Source organism: Ischnura elegans, chromosome 6 (assembly GCF_921293095.1).
Source record: "Ischnura elegans chromosome 6, ioIscEleg1.1, whole genome shotgun sequence".
Taxonomy (NCBI): Eukaryota; Metazoa; Arthropoda; class Insecta; order Odonata; family Coenagrionidae; genus Ischnura; species Ischnura elegans.
Window position 1 is genome coordinate 15,547,045 of NC_060251.1, and position 16,768 is coordinate 15,563,812.

The window sequence follows — 16,768 nt, forward strand, 5'->3', positions numbered from 1 at the left end:
AAGTGATCGAATAAAACGACTGGCAGCCGGAGCATTAGGTGATAAATTAGTAAAGTATACTGTGTCAAACTGGAAGCAATATCACTAGTCAACAGAAATATTAGTTAAATGAACCAGTGCAATATTTCCACAGGATTTTTTCGAACACGACGCGTTTTGTTGTTACTTCAGCATTATGAAGTTCAATTGTTGTAACAATGAAACGGGTTGTGTTCGAATGAATCCTGTGGAAATATTGAAATGGTTCATTTAACTAATATTAAGAATATCCACCACATCGTGCTGCATATCACATAAGATATATTTTTCAAGCAAATCGGTGCAATGTTCTAGTAGCTACTTTTAAGTTATATGCTTAAACTTATAAAGGCCTGAGGAGTTAGTCGAAAGTTAGTTTACTATAATCGGTGCTGCGTTTTTTTTAGATGGTTGTGAAATCGAAATTTCACTTCCGTTATGAATCCGGTTAAATATTCCCTATGTTATTTCCGATATTGTAATAATCTAGCAAATAATGTGTTGATTTATATCCGTGGAAACTTTTGGTGGAAAAATCATGCATACCAACGTACTCAAGAGCATGAAGCAGTGAACAGCTCTTCTTTCCTTTTACTGACGAATAAAAAAAGACCTGGTTGTGATAACACTTTTTAGTGATGCTCTTATGCTTTCAGGTTGTTTTGATATTGGGGTTAGAATGTTCATATTTTACCTAAAATTATGTATTAAATGAATTATACATGTTGCATTTCACATCTAGTCGCAGAATTTAATTTATTTTTATTCGACCATTGTAATTTGCGTGTTTCTAAAATTGGGAAAGCTATGTGATGTAATATTTTGGATAAATAATTGTAATATTCGGGTCTAACTTGAATTCCCATCGTGAATGTTTTGTAAATGGCTTATCTGAGGAGCAATCTTATTTATTCGTATGAATTACCTCTTATTTATTGTCTTTCACGTCTTTTTTCATTTCTAAGGTAACAGCATAATTATATATGGAGCACATTTCCGTGGCCATAGCAAGCCTGAGGTCGACCTCATATTTATGTGAAGAACAATGCTAAAAAATGTCTTCCCAATCCCCGCCAGAAATATCTACTTCTACCCCATAATAATCCCGCGTAATATGTATTTCCTTGAGGCAAAATGCCGTTCACTACCGCAGCCTTTGGCCCGGCAGAAATCCTTGCGTCGTGTATCCAGGAGAAACGGATCTCATTAGAGCGGTTTTTAATAGCTTTCCTTCCTTCCAGCGAAAAATGCAGAAAAGGTGGCGTTTGATTTTTTTATTTTTCTTTCCTGCATCATTCGTTTTAAAAGTTCCCTCTCGGCGAATATTTTGTACTGGCGTCCTTGGAACGGCTATGCCCGCTTTTCATTTTTTTTCGTCATATTCCGGAAAACGTGACTTCACTCTCTCCGAATCTACCTTGTGACGTGATGTGAATATTTTTAGCCGAATCCTTTTCGTGAACTGTTTCATTCACTTGAATAGAGACCGTTTATGTGCGTTGTGAGAGAGAAAGTGATGAATGAAGCAGAAGTTGGATCATATAACTATCCTCTAAGCAAGCTTGAAAAGCGAGTAATCAAGTGAGATGGAGGCATGCAGTCCGTTTCCTTTGATCTCCTGTATGAAGCACAAGAAATAAGCGGTATCGAACGAGGAAAGGTTTACCGAGGGCATCAACAAGCGGGAAGATAAACATTTGGAAGCACCAAAATTGAATTTGAAAGCAGATACATCTCAATCTAATCGATCGATCTGACTATGTGATTATACCGAGGAAATTTCTTCTGCATGCATTAATTGAAGGAAGAAAAAGAAATACTATAGGTGAACGCGCGAAGCTCATACAAGTACGATATTGCTCATTTAATTTAAAAGCGAATGAAATCATTTTTGTGTGTGTTTTAAACTAAGGAAGGCAATCAGCTGCTTGCATTTTTGCTATTTCGTGACGAAAATAACAAAATTTTATTTTATATAAGGCCCATTTTATTTGTCTTAATGATCCCGAGTTGAACGTGATCATTCCAAGTCCTGCATTACTTTATAAGAGGAAGTTTTTACTGAAATAAGTGTATAAAAGTTATTAAATACAATGTTTCTTCGATTGTCGTAAAAGAGATAGGTAAGTCAGGTCTTCGATAGGTAAGTAATTAGAAATAATGAGACGGAAATTTAAAATAGAAATGGTTACTACCAGGAATCGAATCTGGGACTTTCCGCGTGTTAGGCGGACAAATATACAACTATAAGATTCAGAAAGTCGGCCTTCTCTTGGAAGTCCGTGGCAAGCGATAATTTATTTGATCTACTTCTTCCTCTGTATGGAAGTCCCCGTGATTTTGAAGCAGTTCTTAAATAAAATTACTAAATTCGTAAATGTCATAATTGATATCATACTATATTGCCCGCGGTTTTTTTCCACCAGGATTTCTGTGTTTTGAAATTGTGTGAGCGCTCGCTTTTACGCCTTTTGACGTCCCGCGATGTCTATTTTTGTGTCCCACAAGTTTTCTTGGATGGAATCGGGAGACGCTTCGGGAATGGAAAGACGAGTGGACGGAATAGCTAGGCGATACGCAGATTCCACGAAAATCGGATGGGGAATGAAAGATTGATTAGAGACTTATCGAAAGAAGTATGTATAATTATATAAATATGTATTTTGCTATAAGCCTGCCTCCGTCAGAATGAAGTCGGTTAAGTCGCACCATGAAATAACGGTTATGAATCGAAACCAAAATTAGGTGCAGGTTATCAGATGTATCGAGCTTCATCCATTATTTACGCGAGAGAAAAAAATTGTTTCCGCCAGGGATCGAACCTGGGACCTTCCGCGTGTTAGGCGGATGTGATAACCACTACACCACGGAAACACATACGGAGAGTAAGGTCCAATTCGGTTTAAGTTTGTATCGAAAGTTGACCTGACCTACTTTCCTTTAGATGAAGGACAACGCCCAAGCTGGGGGCATGGGGTATCGCTTTGGCAATAAAATCACTGTCATGATTTTGTTGATGTTACACAAACTATTTTTACGCCCCACGTTATTATTTGATGCGGTCATTGTCCTTGGAATTTATACTCTCATGCACTCCTTAGTCCATCCTATTGTTCCATGTTTATTAATTTTATTTTACGGGAATGACAGTCCGTTTACGTCTCTTTGCTTTCGCAGAGTACTTATTTTCAGTTTATCTTTATTTTTTTTGCTAGGTATCGAAAATAATGTTGTAATACACTCCGACGAATATTAAACAATGCATCTCTTAGCGATTGGGCTGTTCTTCACTGGCTTTCAAAACCATGCCTCGTGAAGGATGTTTATACCTTCGAGTGACCATGGGTGGTAAGCTCACCCAATATTTTTTGAATGAAAGGCACTTACTTAGTAATATATGCTTAGCTGGTCTTTTCATTGTCCAAATGCATTTCCGTCAAACTAGTCGAAGCTTTTGAAACATCCGATATGTTACTTTCGAGGTAAACTTTTTTTAACAATTGTCTTCTATCTTACCTACTTATTCCTACAGATTGAATGGCTATTTTTCAATGTTTAGGGTTACCTATTAGTGGATATTTCCTTTTACATATTATGATGGAAGTATGGATAGGCACTTATATTCAAGGGATCGGACCTCGTACTTGCATTTTTGATTGATTTGATAACCACTGTACGTCGGAATTATGATTTTTTTCCTGGAGTGAAGGAAAGAAAGAGCTTTGTATCACCGTATGTTGGTTAATTAGGTTGGAAAACATACTTCAGTGTACAATTAGTAAAGGTGGAAGTTGTGTATGTATATGTAAAGATTAAGCCTTATCAGAGTAGCTATAGTAGTGAGCATCTCATCTAGCCATTACCCTAAATTAAGCTTCTCAGCTGAGTGAGTTATGGAGGAGAATATCTCGTGTAGACAATACTGCGGAACAATAAAGATTTCTTGTAGCTTCTCTGTGGCGTTGTTACTCTCGCTTAACAACTCGTGGGTTCCCTCGGGAATGGACAACAATGACGTCATCTGAGTAAGCGATGATTTTTTTTCTTGCCGCTGTATGTTGGCTCAATGGTCTCCATAACAACGCATTCTTTGACGATACAAGCAGTGTCTCTTGTATTAGTTCGCATACAGCAATACCGACATGAGATGAGGGGGTTCCAATGCGGCTGTACCATTCGAAGGAAATAATTTCTGCTAATATGGTAAAAATATTAGCTTTAATAGATGATATCCAATTTTGTTTTACAAAAACGTAGTATAATACAAAAGCATAGTGCTACACCGAATGTCAACGATACATTACGTATATTTTTTTAACCTTATGTTTTATGTTTCATTTGATCCGTCAAACGTCAGGTTAATGTGGGGAAGTAACGTGATTTGGCTGCATATGCTTGGGAAAGCATAGTAAAAATTTCTCGAGTACAAATAATGATTTTTAAAGCGCAATTACTGTAAAATATTGAAAAGCCTATTTTCGTCTTCAGTGGAAAGCCTGTTTTCGCCTTCAGTGAAGGAATTACGATTTTTTATGTGCATACGTTTCTGCTTTTTCTGTAAATTGGAGTTACTGCTGTATGTGAAGGATATATTTATAAATCAGAAGAATAATTATTTTTTTAAAAAATATCATTGAAATAGTACCCAAGCGCATACACACATAGGAAATCTACCGATTTTTACGTATCTAACATTAAGAGGGAGCTACCCAGACAAAATTGCATCGGAGCGCTAGAAAATCTTTACGGAAAACAATTCCATCCGAATTTTTTTTAGAGAAGGGAAAGCAGAGTACCTCGCTACTAGTACCAATCTACTCAAGCGAGTTGCCTTCTTTTAGCGAGTCATTCGAGCCCCCACTGCGTTACCATGGAAGCTTCTCTCTTCGCTGAATTATCCACTGTTCTAATCCCCCTATTTTACCGCACACATGCATTGAATCCCTTCCCGGTATCCTGCCTCCTATCCTCTACATTCTCATGTCTTCTCTCTGGGTATCTCTTGGAATCCTCTTGACAGCTACACATTCCGAGATCCACCAACCCTCTGCTCCCTTGTTTTTGAAGGAGCCACTGCGTCTGGAAAGATAACGGATCGTGTAAGCCGTTCTACTTGTTAATGTGCCTATTGTTCCTTCAAAGGGTGCTCTATCTTAATTGGTTCATCAATGAGCCACTCTTGTCTGTTTGGCGAATGGCGTTGAGCTGGTATTCATGTGCTGAGCTCTTTACGCCTATTATCATGCGTGAATGGGTATGCATAGAGCCTACACGCCAGACATTCAATCCATATTTTAGGTAATTTTGACGCGCAAAGCTAAGGAAAGCTGTGACGGAAGATGTTACGCTCCGTGGAATAGGCTTTAAGCTTACGGTTCATCAAAATGTCGGTAGTTATAGAGTGAATGTATACTTAAAAATGAGTCTGTTTATTTTGTAATGAATACTAATTTCAAATGTATTGATTGCTTCTCTTTAATGTCCGGATGTAATAGTTTTCTCTAGGAATTTTTGGCGTGCTATTCTTAATGGTGCCTAGCTAGCTCCCTTTTGAATACTAAGTGGCGATATTCCTATGATATTATTATGGCTCTAGTTTCTTCTCTGCTGCTCCGGTGATGGAATCAGTCGTAAACATTTCGTTCTGCGGCACGCATTATCCAAATTTGTTGGCCAATCCAATTGCACAGATGTGTATATCATTGTTATGCAAGCCGTTCTCTTAGAACTACGCAATCTTTACCTTCTTGTTAGAAATAATGGGATCCGTAGGTAGGTGTGTTTACAGAATAAATGTCTTTGCATCTCTTAGTAGGTATTTCGTGATAAAAATTCCTTCGTGGTTACAAAATAGGTGAATCAATGAAATTATTTCCGGAAGACTACGATTTTAAATACCAGAGAAATGTCTTGGGGAAAATGAAATATTACCATCTTTTCGGCTTGGGCGTTTTTCCTTCCACGATTTTTTCCATCGATAACGGTAGGCGGCATTTTGCCGCAGAGGAGCCGAAGTGGCATTCATTGCAACCGCGAGTATGTCATGGAATAAGAATTTTCCGGTGTGCCACAATATTTGTTTTTCCGCATTTAAGTAGGGTCTCAAATACCGCCAATAGCGACGCGAGCATGGATCTATCCGAGTTTCACGAGGAAATGGATAAGGATTGTTAAGCGAATTTTCTATTCGAGATGTCATAATACTTATAATTCGTGGCTTTTAAATGCTATTCCTTGCGAGTGCAAGTACCTATTAAAAACATTGGGAATTATTTAGTTTCTTTCCTCCTGTAGACCTCAATTTTTAACGTTGATCAGTATCTTGGCTTTAAGAATTAAATTCAAAGTTTTTGCAAACATTTGAGTACATTTTATACCTTCATCAGGCCTTCTTGCGATGATTATGATTTTTTTTAAGGTTACTAAGGTCTCTTACCCAGATGAGGTAAAGTAAGATGAGGGCCTTTTCACAGAGCTCGTTATCCTGATGATGGTAAATAAGCTATTGATATCGATGGTATGGGGGATAATTTTTATAGAACTACTTGCAAAAAAAAACTGATGAAGATATAGTAATATATCGAGACGTATTTTGTAAAAATTTGTACTAAATTCTTGAAGACCTACTATCCAAGGCAATAATTAACGTTGGGAATAATGGATTCCTCCGTTCTCATGGCCGCGTTGAAAACCTATTAAAAAGCGAGCGAAGTGGTAGCATTAATCAAATTTTTACGGGATGGACTAAGGTCTCCTCTTATGCAATCTCCTTCGTTGCGACATTCGCTAATATCTTAGCTCTACTTTGTTTACATATGCTTGGAAGAATCATAATTAGCCCTCTTGGAATCTATTTCTGCACGTTTTGATGTCGAGAAAGTAAGAATGTGTGATAATTTTGTAACTAATTGTGTCTTAGGCAAAGGATCATGTGAGGGCGAACGTGCCTAGGGTGAAAAACTTTGGTATGCTAGTGTGAGGAAGGGGATGAGAGCGGATGGGATGGGTGGGGAAGTTGTGTTTCTCATGTTGGTGGTGGTGTATGGAGGATGAGGACTTAGGTGTCTCAAAATGAAGTGCCGAAGTGAAGAAGAACTCTGGGGTATTTGGGGCAGAGAGAAAGTGGGACTGGCGGAGGAACAGAAATGGAATCCTGGACGGAATTAGAGGGCGCATTAATTCTTAGGGGGCGTCCTTGCTCTGACAGTTATATAAATAATTCCCTTGGAAAGACTCGTGAATGAATCGGCGTAGTAAAATCGGTCATAATCCAATACATATTTCAATAGGTCGTAATGCAATAAAACTAGTCGGGAAAAATGCTTTTTTGTCTCCGCGACTTTGTTTATTATTGACGTGTCCTCGAGGTTTGTGAAAAAGCGTCAAAGCTAGCGTTTGTAGAACCCATACTATAAAGTTGTTCTAACTATTTATTTATTATTGCAAAGTGCTTAGTGCAAATTTTGGGAACCAATCAACTCCATTACTTTAATGCCGTGATGTAGAATTTCTATTTGAGACAAATACTTAATTCCTTCAATACAAGTTCACGTCCTTCCAGTCTTTTATTTTTATACACATTTTATTTGATTATAATAAAAAAATAATTTCCTATGATTGTATTTTTTAATTGTTTCCAAGTTTGTGCTCATACTTTCATTGATTATGTGGACACATGGTACTGTTATAACTAATGAATGAGCTACTTTTGTTCATTTTTAAATTGTATTGTCGAGCCTTACCTTATTTTAATTGAATAGCAATCCTTGCACAAGATTGTTTCTTCTGGGGTGCCGAATTTCGCTGATTTTATACATATTTTGGTATAATTTTTGGGCAATGAAATAAATATCTTTATTAGCAACTATGTAAAATACTGTTTTGTATTATGAATACACGTCTATCATAGCCCTAAAGTCTGCTTACACGATACATTATCCGCGTGAGTTCATGTTTAAACGCATGAACGGTGGACTCGAACGGAACTTAACACGAATATATCAACCAAATAAGAGCACGTCCTACTATCCATTCTTGCATTCGTACCATTTAGGTGGTTGCACGGTGTATCTTGGCGTCCATTCTTGAGTTATTGCATTTAGATATTAACTCCTATACATGTTAATGTATTGTGTAAGCCGGCCTTTACACAGAATACATCTTCCTGTAGCTGCACTCTATTTCCAGGGATCTACGTTAACGATAAAGTGAGAGAAATAATAATTAGACGGCAATAAAATTTTTTTGAGCCCTGATACCATTCCTGCTGATTCTTAGAGTAAATGACCTTCTGAATCCGAATAAATGTCATCCGTTTTCCTATCTCTATCACCCACGGTAATTTGGAGGGAAGGAAAGGATTATTTTAGCATTTACATTTGTTTTGGAGAGTTTAAATGTTATAAAATGTGAACTGTTTTGATAAGGGAGTAAATTTGGAGGTCTTAGTCTCTGTAAATTGTACAAAAATGCATAATTATTTGACGATCAGTTAAAGCTTGTTTAGTGGACTGTGTATTTTCATCCCTCGCCTATTTAGGTAACTTAGCAGGGTTACTTGTAGAGGTAGTACTACCTTACCATCTTTTCTCTTTCCCCCGAGGTAGCTAGGTCCCTCATAACTCGTCGATACTTCGTCGGATTTCGGCGTTTGGTTTGCGTTAGCGTTCCGCCCTCTTCGTTTTGTGAGCAAAGATAGCAAGCACACACACCGATTCCCTTCGTCCGTATCACAATAGTAGCATGAATGTAGTAGTGGCAGCAGGGGCAGCGGCATGGTATCGGCGGAAACGGGTTCATCGACCTTGCAGCAAAAGCCGGGCGATGCGGCATGGCCCCAGCCAGCAGAAGGGGGCGGGGCCTTTCCTCCCGCACACACCCCACCCACGCCGGGGCGCTTGGCCGAAATTCCCGCCGCGAGGCGCTGTAAATAGAACTGCGGCGCCTCCTCCTCTTTGCGTATCTTGTCCCGCCTTTTTCTTTTTTATAGGGTTCCGTCTCCAATTAGCTATTCGAAACAAATACTCATCGCAAGAATAAAATATTTTCTACTTAATTCTTAGACTAGGTTTATATATGTTCTAAATAAAAACACAGAATGTGGACAGTCAGAAACTTTCGGCGAACAATTAGAATTGTACTCATGTATAGAAATAAAAGGAGTATCCTCAGGGTTATTCCATTTTCAAACAGATATTTAACATTTGGTATTATTCAGTCAAATAATTGTGCAGTCTTTTTCAATTACTACTTTAAATCAATACAAAAGAATAATTTATACGATAACCCTACGAAATTCGTCTGTTATTGTTGTATCTACTCTATAGGTATGGTCGCCTTGAATTCCCGCCATCCGGAGTGGGCGTGGCACCATTGTTTTGCATGATTGGAGGTGTATGAAACCATTTTTATTTAGTTTGGTTTCGACTGTATGCAATTTTGTAAACTAGTTTATTATTTATTTTCGTATGATTTCAGACAACTCTTCGGTAGGCCATCATTCGTCACGATATAGACGTACGCACTTACGATTTACGTTTTCTGTCGGTTCGTTAAAGTAGTACAGGAAGTTTGAAATTATTAGCTATTTTTATTCTATACGGCCATGCTTATTCTATATTATGCTGAATTATTTCTTGTTCCTATAGTTTGAATAAAATTTACTTAGCTTAACATACGATGAACCATTCTTCCTTATTTCATGTGTTTCTAGTTATGCCATTAAAATTAAGTGTACTTGTTTTTCCATAGTAGGTCTCTTTTATTGCTTACCCTTGTAGGAAATTAAACTTGCTACTGGAGGAACAGGCGTCATCTGTTTTCTGCTGACTCGATATATCATATTTTATGGATTCTAAAACCATTTTATACCGTTCAGCAAATACAAAAATATTTTCTTCGAACGGCACGGGAAACGGGAAGTAATGGATATTCGAAAGAAAATCCAATTTTTTTAACGATTCAAATTGGCCAAATTTGTCATCTTCCATATTTGTTTTGGTATTGGAAGTTAAGCATTCAAAGAAAAATGTGTTCCAATCAATTTTGAATTATTTAAAAAATTGCTGCTAGGATTACGGTGTCAATTACTATTTTTTATCTTTGTGGGATTTGCGTAATTTTTCGTGGTGAGTCTTCGGTTTTGGCTCTCTCCCGCATTTTAAAACTTCTGGCTGGAGAAACGCGAAGATACAGACGTCATGCATTAGTTGCCCACTCGATAGATGCGTCATGGTTAATGGTCCGGAAAACCCGGGCGTAAGCCGTTTCGGATGAAAATCCAATTTTTGAGCTCGGCCCGAGTATCTCTCCAGTCGGCTGTCGGTGCGGTGAAAGACATTATCCCGAAGTGCGCCACTACGGTCTGTTTCTTCTCCGGAGTGACTTGAGTGAGTAGCAGCTGCGCTTAACCTTGAAATCTGGGATACCCTTCCCTCCCATGTACTCCCCCCCTCATCCCCTTTCGAGAATATGTGTTTGCATAATATCCTTCTCGGTTTACTGTGCTCAGCGTGTGCGTACCTGACTGCTGAGGGCTCTTTCTTGTAAGCACTTGTTTGCCTAGTCCCGCGTATCCATGCTTCATGCCTCCGCGGCGTCGACAGAAGGGTCTTGTAATCCCGCCGCTGAACGCTTAACCCCCATCTCTTCTCTCTATTCTGTGCGAGATTCCTTCGTCGGGGACTGAATAACCCCATCCCGGTCTTATTCCCAACGCGCTACACGCTTCGCAGATTTTGCCCATGTCATATCCTTAGCGCTCCGCTCCAGGTAGGCAGTCATCTCGGGCAACGTCTCCTGGGTCGTTCTTTCTTGTTCCTCGCTCATTCGTTTTTGTGGATAAAAGGTGTGATGGAAGGAGAAGGAAAGGAAAGAGGAAGTGCTAAAGGTCAACTATTTGACCAAAACATCACAGGGAAAGGAAGGAAGAGAATTGCATAAGAAAAGGAGGAATAGGAAAGAACTGTTATGAGGATCGTTGTATTAGAAAGCATAAGAAAAGTGTAGTGAAGAGTGTTGATCCGATAACATTGCGAAATCTTTTTTTTAATAAACTTTGCTTTGAATGCTCTACTTCCTTCACCAAAACGAATGTGGAGCACAACAGAGTTGGCCATAATGTCATTAAAATTTGGATTCCCTTTCGAATATCTATTACTAGTTTCCCATGTCGTTCGTGGCTAATATTCTTTATTTACGTTAGCTATTAACGGTGCGGAAACATGGAAACTTAGAAAGGAAGATAAGAAAAGACTGGAGGCGTTCGAGATGTGGGTATTAAGGAGAATGGATAAACCGTAACGAGGGAAGCGTGTACGAAGCGGAAAATGTGTTCTCAAAACTGTGTCAGAGGGGTTGGTTTTCGCCAAATGGGCGATGGTAGGCAAGGACTAAATGGAGAGGAAATATCTCATGCTAAGACCTATGGAATTACTTTCGACTTAACATGCATATTTTTACTTTAATGGTTATAGATTCAAATACATTCATTTACATTCAGAATTACCTTAACATTCGGGGTGTTGCAATTGAAAGGAAAACTAGTAGGCCTTACGCTTACAGTAGGAATGTGATTAAATTTGGAGAGTGAGAATGGGGGTTGATATCACCCAAATGTAACATATTACCATAGCCTTGAAAATGATATTAGTAATACCATAAGCCCTCCAGGAAGGCGGTAAAAATCATGAACAATATGTCTCGAGTCTTTTCCATCATTCTTATTTTTTTCTTTTGAATGGAAAATTCCGTAAAATCCCGACTTAATGACCCAAAACTTATGAGTTACATCCGGGTGATATTAACGAACTATTTTTTTTATTTTTGCCCTGAGATGCAATTGAAGTTAATGGTCCAGATTTTTTAAACAAATATTCTGCTGCAAATATTTTCCTCAAATGTTTTGGAAGTTTGATGAATACGTAGTAGATGCGAATGCGAATGTTGACACACAAACGCACCGATAAACTCTGGAAAATGTATATTACAGTTTTACGAAAATATTTACTATGCAAAAAAAATGAAGAAGAAGGCCAGAATATTAGGTAGTAAGAGGGACACAGAAAGAAATGTATAAAGAGTGCAAAGTATTTCAATGAATTACCTCTAAGGAAATCCACTAAGTATCGGCTTCCACCTTCAATTTCTTTTATAAAAGATTAAATATCGCCTTAGATATTAACGTATTTAATGTGAATAATCTTAATTCCTTCTGACGTATATATGATGATTTATGTGGTTAATTGTTCTTTTATTTAATCTAGACTTATTATTTTCTTGGAATCTATGGATGGAGTGGTTATAAATAGTTATTTTTTTACCTCTTTCCTTATCTTTTAATCTCATTCACCTCTTCTCATGCTCTTCGAATTAAAATCCCTTTATTCGTGTGTTTATTTATTTTGTAAGGAGTATTTTTGTTGTAAACACCTGATGCTAACTTTCGATATAATTTATGACTTTTTATTTTTCAGTACGATAGATGCTGATACGGAGGTAAAAATAGGCACAGAAAGACTCCATTGGGGCTTCAGTAATTAGATTTCCGACATTGTTTTGATTTTTTTGACCTCAGCATCTCTTTTTTTGGTAATTGGTGTTCCAAAGTTTCCTTTCTTCTCACATTCTTTCCTCTATGTACCTCATCGTCTCCCCAATTTATTCATTTATACATAAATCATTAGGAGAAACACTTATTCGCATACTCCTTTTTCGAATGTGTTAATCTTACAGTGGCTGCCAGGATTTTTTTTTTCAAGTAACCCCAGTGTCCATCGTATTGTTTGAGTTTCGTTGTCTTCGCATCTCTAAGTGATAAACATTTATCTCATTCCCCAACAGTCCGTCGCAGTTACTTTTTTGTTCTAATTTCATTCCCCGAATTCATTCCCTTTTTTATTTAGGCAGCAGTCGTCTATTCTCTTTAAAGATCACATTCCCCACTGGCTGACGGGAGTTCAGCTGTTGATTAAGCATTCATCCGTCCCTGAGTATTCGCCCTCGTAAATGCCGACACGTTCGTCCCGTCATTGTTTAAAAAATTGATTAGACCCGTCGCTTTTTTATTCCCCCCCCCCCCTCGTCTCCGCCCCTTGTTTATTGTCCCCGTTGTTTGTTTGTTTGTTTGCGCTTCTCATCGCTTTTCGCGCTCATCGGATGAAGTTTTCTGTCACGGTAGCTCGACGTTCGTTCATTTTTTAAAGATTTCTTTTGTTCTCCCTCCCCGCGAATGGAAATAATTGAGGCGTATTCATGCTGGATGTGGACGAACATTCAAGATATTTTATACGGCCTTAAATGAATCAAGTTTTTTTTGTTAATTTTTTTCGGTGACTTTGCATTATTTCTTACACAAAGACTTCATTTGACGGTATAGTTCTAATGTTGCCCATATCTTGAATATATTATGTTCGATAGGCTTATATCGGACACTTAAAGGTGTTATATTAATCACATCTTTATGGCTTTTAGATATTCAAATGGAACTAAGGTAACTATGTCGTTAGTATGAATAAATAAAATGGATAATGTTTTTTAGCGTTTTTCTCTCTGGTGCCCAAGAAGGCTGGGTTAAAAAAAATGCGAAATCATTTATTAATAGCACCTTAATTTGCTAATTGAAGGGATGGTCGAAAAAAGCCGCTGTGTGTGGCCTTATTGAATTAAAATTTAAATGAAATTTAATTAATTAAGTCGTACTTATGAAAAGATTTTATAAATAAATGCAACTCTGATTGTGTGATTTCCGTTTCGTACTAATGCCTCATCAGCCTGATGAAAGGGAGAAAATTGTTGTTTAAACGTTGAAAAATGCGATCATTTGTACGTAAACTGACTCTAATGACCTTCGTCCTCTTTTTTGTTATTTATGAAAATGTGAAAAATATTTACGATCGCATTCCAATTGTTATCGCGAATGTAACGTTGTCGACTAAAATGAGCGGTGACATTGGAGGATAAGCTTGATTAAATCGTGTGTTCTTCTTGATTGATTGGATCATGTCCCGCTAGTCTTCGGCTTGCCAGTGTTTCTCTTTGTGATTGGGATTACTGATTGTCGTCCCACGAAAAAAAATAATGGAACTCCTGCTGAAGCGGCTCTCTCTCGCCTGCGGATGTTCTCTGGTGCATAAATTTTATGGGGTGGATAGCAGACACTTGAGCCATATGGCCACGATTCTCTCTGTTGAGGGAAGTTTATACGCTTTTTTATCGGCTTGCAAACTGGGAAAACAAATAATTCAGGTTGTATATGTAATTTCATGAACGTTTTAAAAATAAAAGTGACTGGGTATTTTCTGTATACGGTTTATTTTCCTCTCTCTTATTCTTTTCGTCTTAAATAAGGACATAGAGTGTGATGCATTTAAATTTCTAGCTCCTTCTGGGGTATATTATTACGTTGCTATAGTGTTACGTCATGGTGAGCTCTTAAAAGGGGTGCTTAACATTACCCTTCTATATTCTCTCCTATAGTCGAAGAAATTGGACATGTTACCACTACTTGTTCTTTAAATATATGGGACACGTATCCTATTTCATATCTAAATTTTAGGAACTCCGATTTTCTGTGGTAATAGTAGTTTTCCGATCATTGCTACGAGTATTTTATATGGCCCTAATCCTTTGTATTTTAATTTATTCTTGCATAATAATTTACACCAGCAATGCCATAAATAATCCGATCACGCAAAAGAAAATATTCAGTTGATGAATTATTTGGCAATCCATCGCTCTAGTGTAATATTGCTAATTTATTTCCTAGTCTCATGAATTTGATTGAATTTTAAACTTAAAAAAATAGTGAATATAATAATCACCTTTTAACCTAGATAACCCATGCGAAAAAGTTAAAATTGATTATGAGTACGTGGTTTGATGGATCGACAAATCAGTGATGAGCCCGAAAATAATATTTTACTTAATTGTACGGATAATCAAAAGGCACATAACCCGATTATCGACGAAAGTGTTATTTAGACGTTTTGAAAGTTGATTTTACCCAATGTCGTCCATGATCTTATTGATTCGAATTGTTTTTTCCCCGGAAGAGAAGCTAGTACTCATGAAAGCAAGAATTTTAACCGTCAGCATCATTACTTCCAGAAATTCTTCCTCGTCTGGGAATTATTAATGGAACTCTGCGAGGATTGCGTATATTAGAAATACCTTCCTACGTTATATAAGCGTGACTTCCCTTAGGGAGTATTGGATGTATAAGGAGACGCTTTGTTCGCTGAAATCTGTCCTCGGTAGGTATAAGGGTCTGCTGAGGTGCCCATTAGTCCTGCGTGGGCCATTCATTCTCAGAGCGGTCGACTGCCCCTCAACGTGATGTTCCCACCGAGTTCGCTGGGGTGCCTGTCGCTCCTGGGATTGCATTGAAGGAATCCTCTTCATTCGTCGGACGTGGAATTATGGCAGTCGTAATGGTTGCTTGGGTTTCCATGGGCTTGCCCTCAATCCTGTAAATAAAGGTGTGAGACAATAAAGTAACGACTAAAACCGAGAATGACACTAGAATAACCCTAAAACAACCTAAAGAATTCTAACGACTGAACCAGCCGACAACCCCACCAAATATTCTCCGCTTCAGGCGTCGTTCAACAGGAATCTCTTTAACCACTTTTTAAGCATCATTGTTAATAGACAGATGACTTAAAATGATAAACGGGGAAGAGGTACATAATAGGAAGGGACTATAGTTTATGGATAGATAGAAAAGGAATAGGCCTTTATAATGAACTAAATGCATGGAGTGACAAGCCTCGGTAATTTGAATTATTTTCCAAGGAAACCTACCCGGAAGTGGCGGCTTACTTTAAAAGTAATTGCAAGGAAGAAGGAACTTCGGCTCTATTTTAACATACAGGCGCGGGCCACCCCAAAGATTTTCATAAGGCCGTTGGTCTGTTAAGTATCCAGAGCATTTCCCAAATTGTAAGATAGTCTTCATGCCAACGCTTCGCATATCATATATCCTGAGGAATTCTCTGGTAAGGGAGAAGAAACTCTATTTTAACATTCAGACATGGGTTACTCTGAAAATTTGATGATACTCATATTTTGTCGCTAATTTCTGGTCAAAGTTGGTCCGTTTAGTATCCAGAGCATTGTTCAAATGAGATTTAAGGTATTCGGCGGTGGAAAAACCTTAATCCGTCACATACGAGGTCCATGCGGGGCTTCCCTCGTGAATGTGGGTACGGTCCATTTCTTTCGATTCCAGTCACATCTCACCTTCAGTGCTCCTCTTAATCCCGCATCCCAGTGGTGTGGGGGGTAGGAGAGTAGCCGCGGGCGGATGTCAGCGGGTGGATGGAAGAAGAAAAAGAAGCAGGGGCTATTTCCTCGCGCGAGTCATTCTCCGGCTTAGCAACGGTGGCGGCCGCGGGGTGTTTACTACCGTCGGGAGCCGCGTCTAATCCCGGTCTCAGCCTTTGACGTATTACTCCTCGTAAATAGCATCCCTCCGCGTTCCCGAAAGTAAATATCCCCCATTAAGTTTTCCCCGGTCGGAATTATTATTTTTTTCTTCATTTCTACTCCGTTAGTTCTGGATGAAGAAATGGAAACTGTAAACATTGCTTTTGGCTGGCGACTCTTCGCACACTCCCGCCAATTTTAATTGAAAAGTTTGCTAATTTTAAAGTGGCTGTTGAAAATGTAGGTTTTTCATTAAAACCTAAAATGCGTTTTTAGATTTCCACAAACCCTTCGTTTCTCCGACGATTCGCCATACGCGCCATAA

General features: G+C 38.3%; 1 protein-coding gene and 1 non-coding gene across 2 annotated transcripts in view; one reads left to right on the plus strand and one right to left on the minus strand.

The window, feature by feature from the left end:
* Nucleotides 1–16,768, plus strand: part of LOC124160142 (calcium uniporter protein, mitochondrial) — an 807,757-nt gene that overhangs the window by 191,778 nt on the left and 599,211 nt on the right. The window lies entirely within an intron of this gene.
* On the minus strand, nucleotides 2,820–2,892 carry Trnav-aac. Its single transcript has one exon. It is a non-coding gene; the product is annotated as a tRNA-Val (tRNA).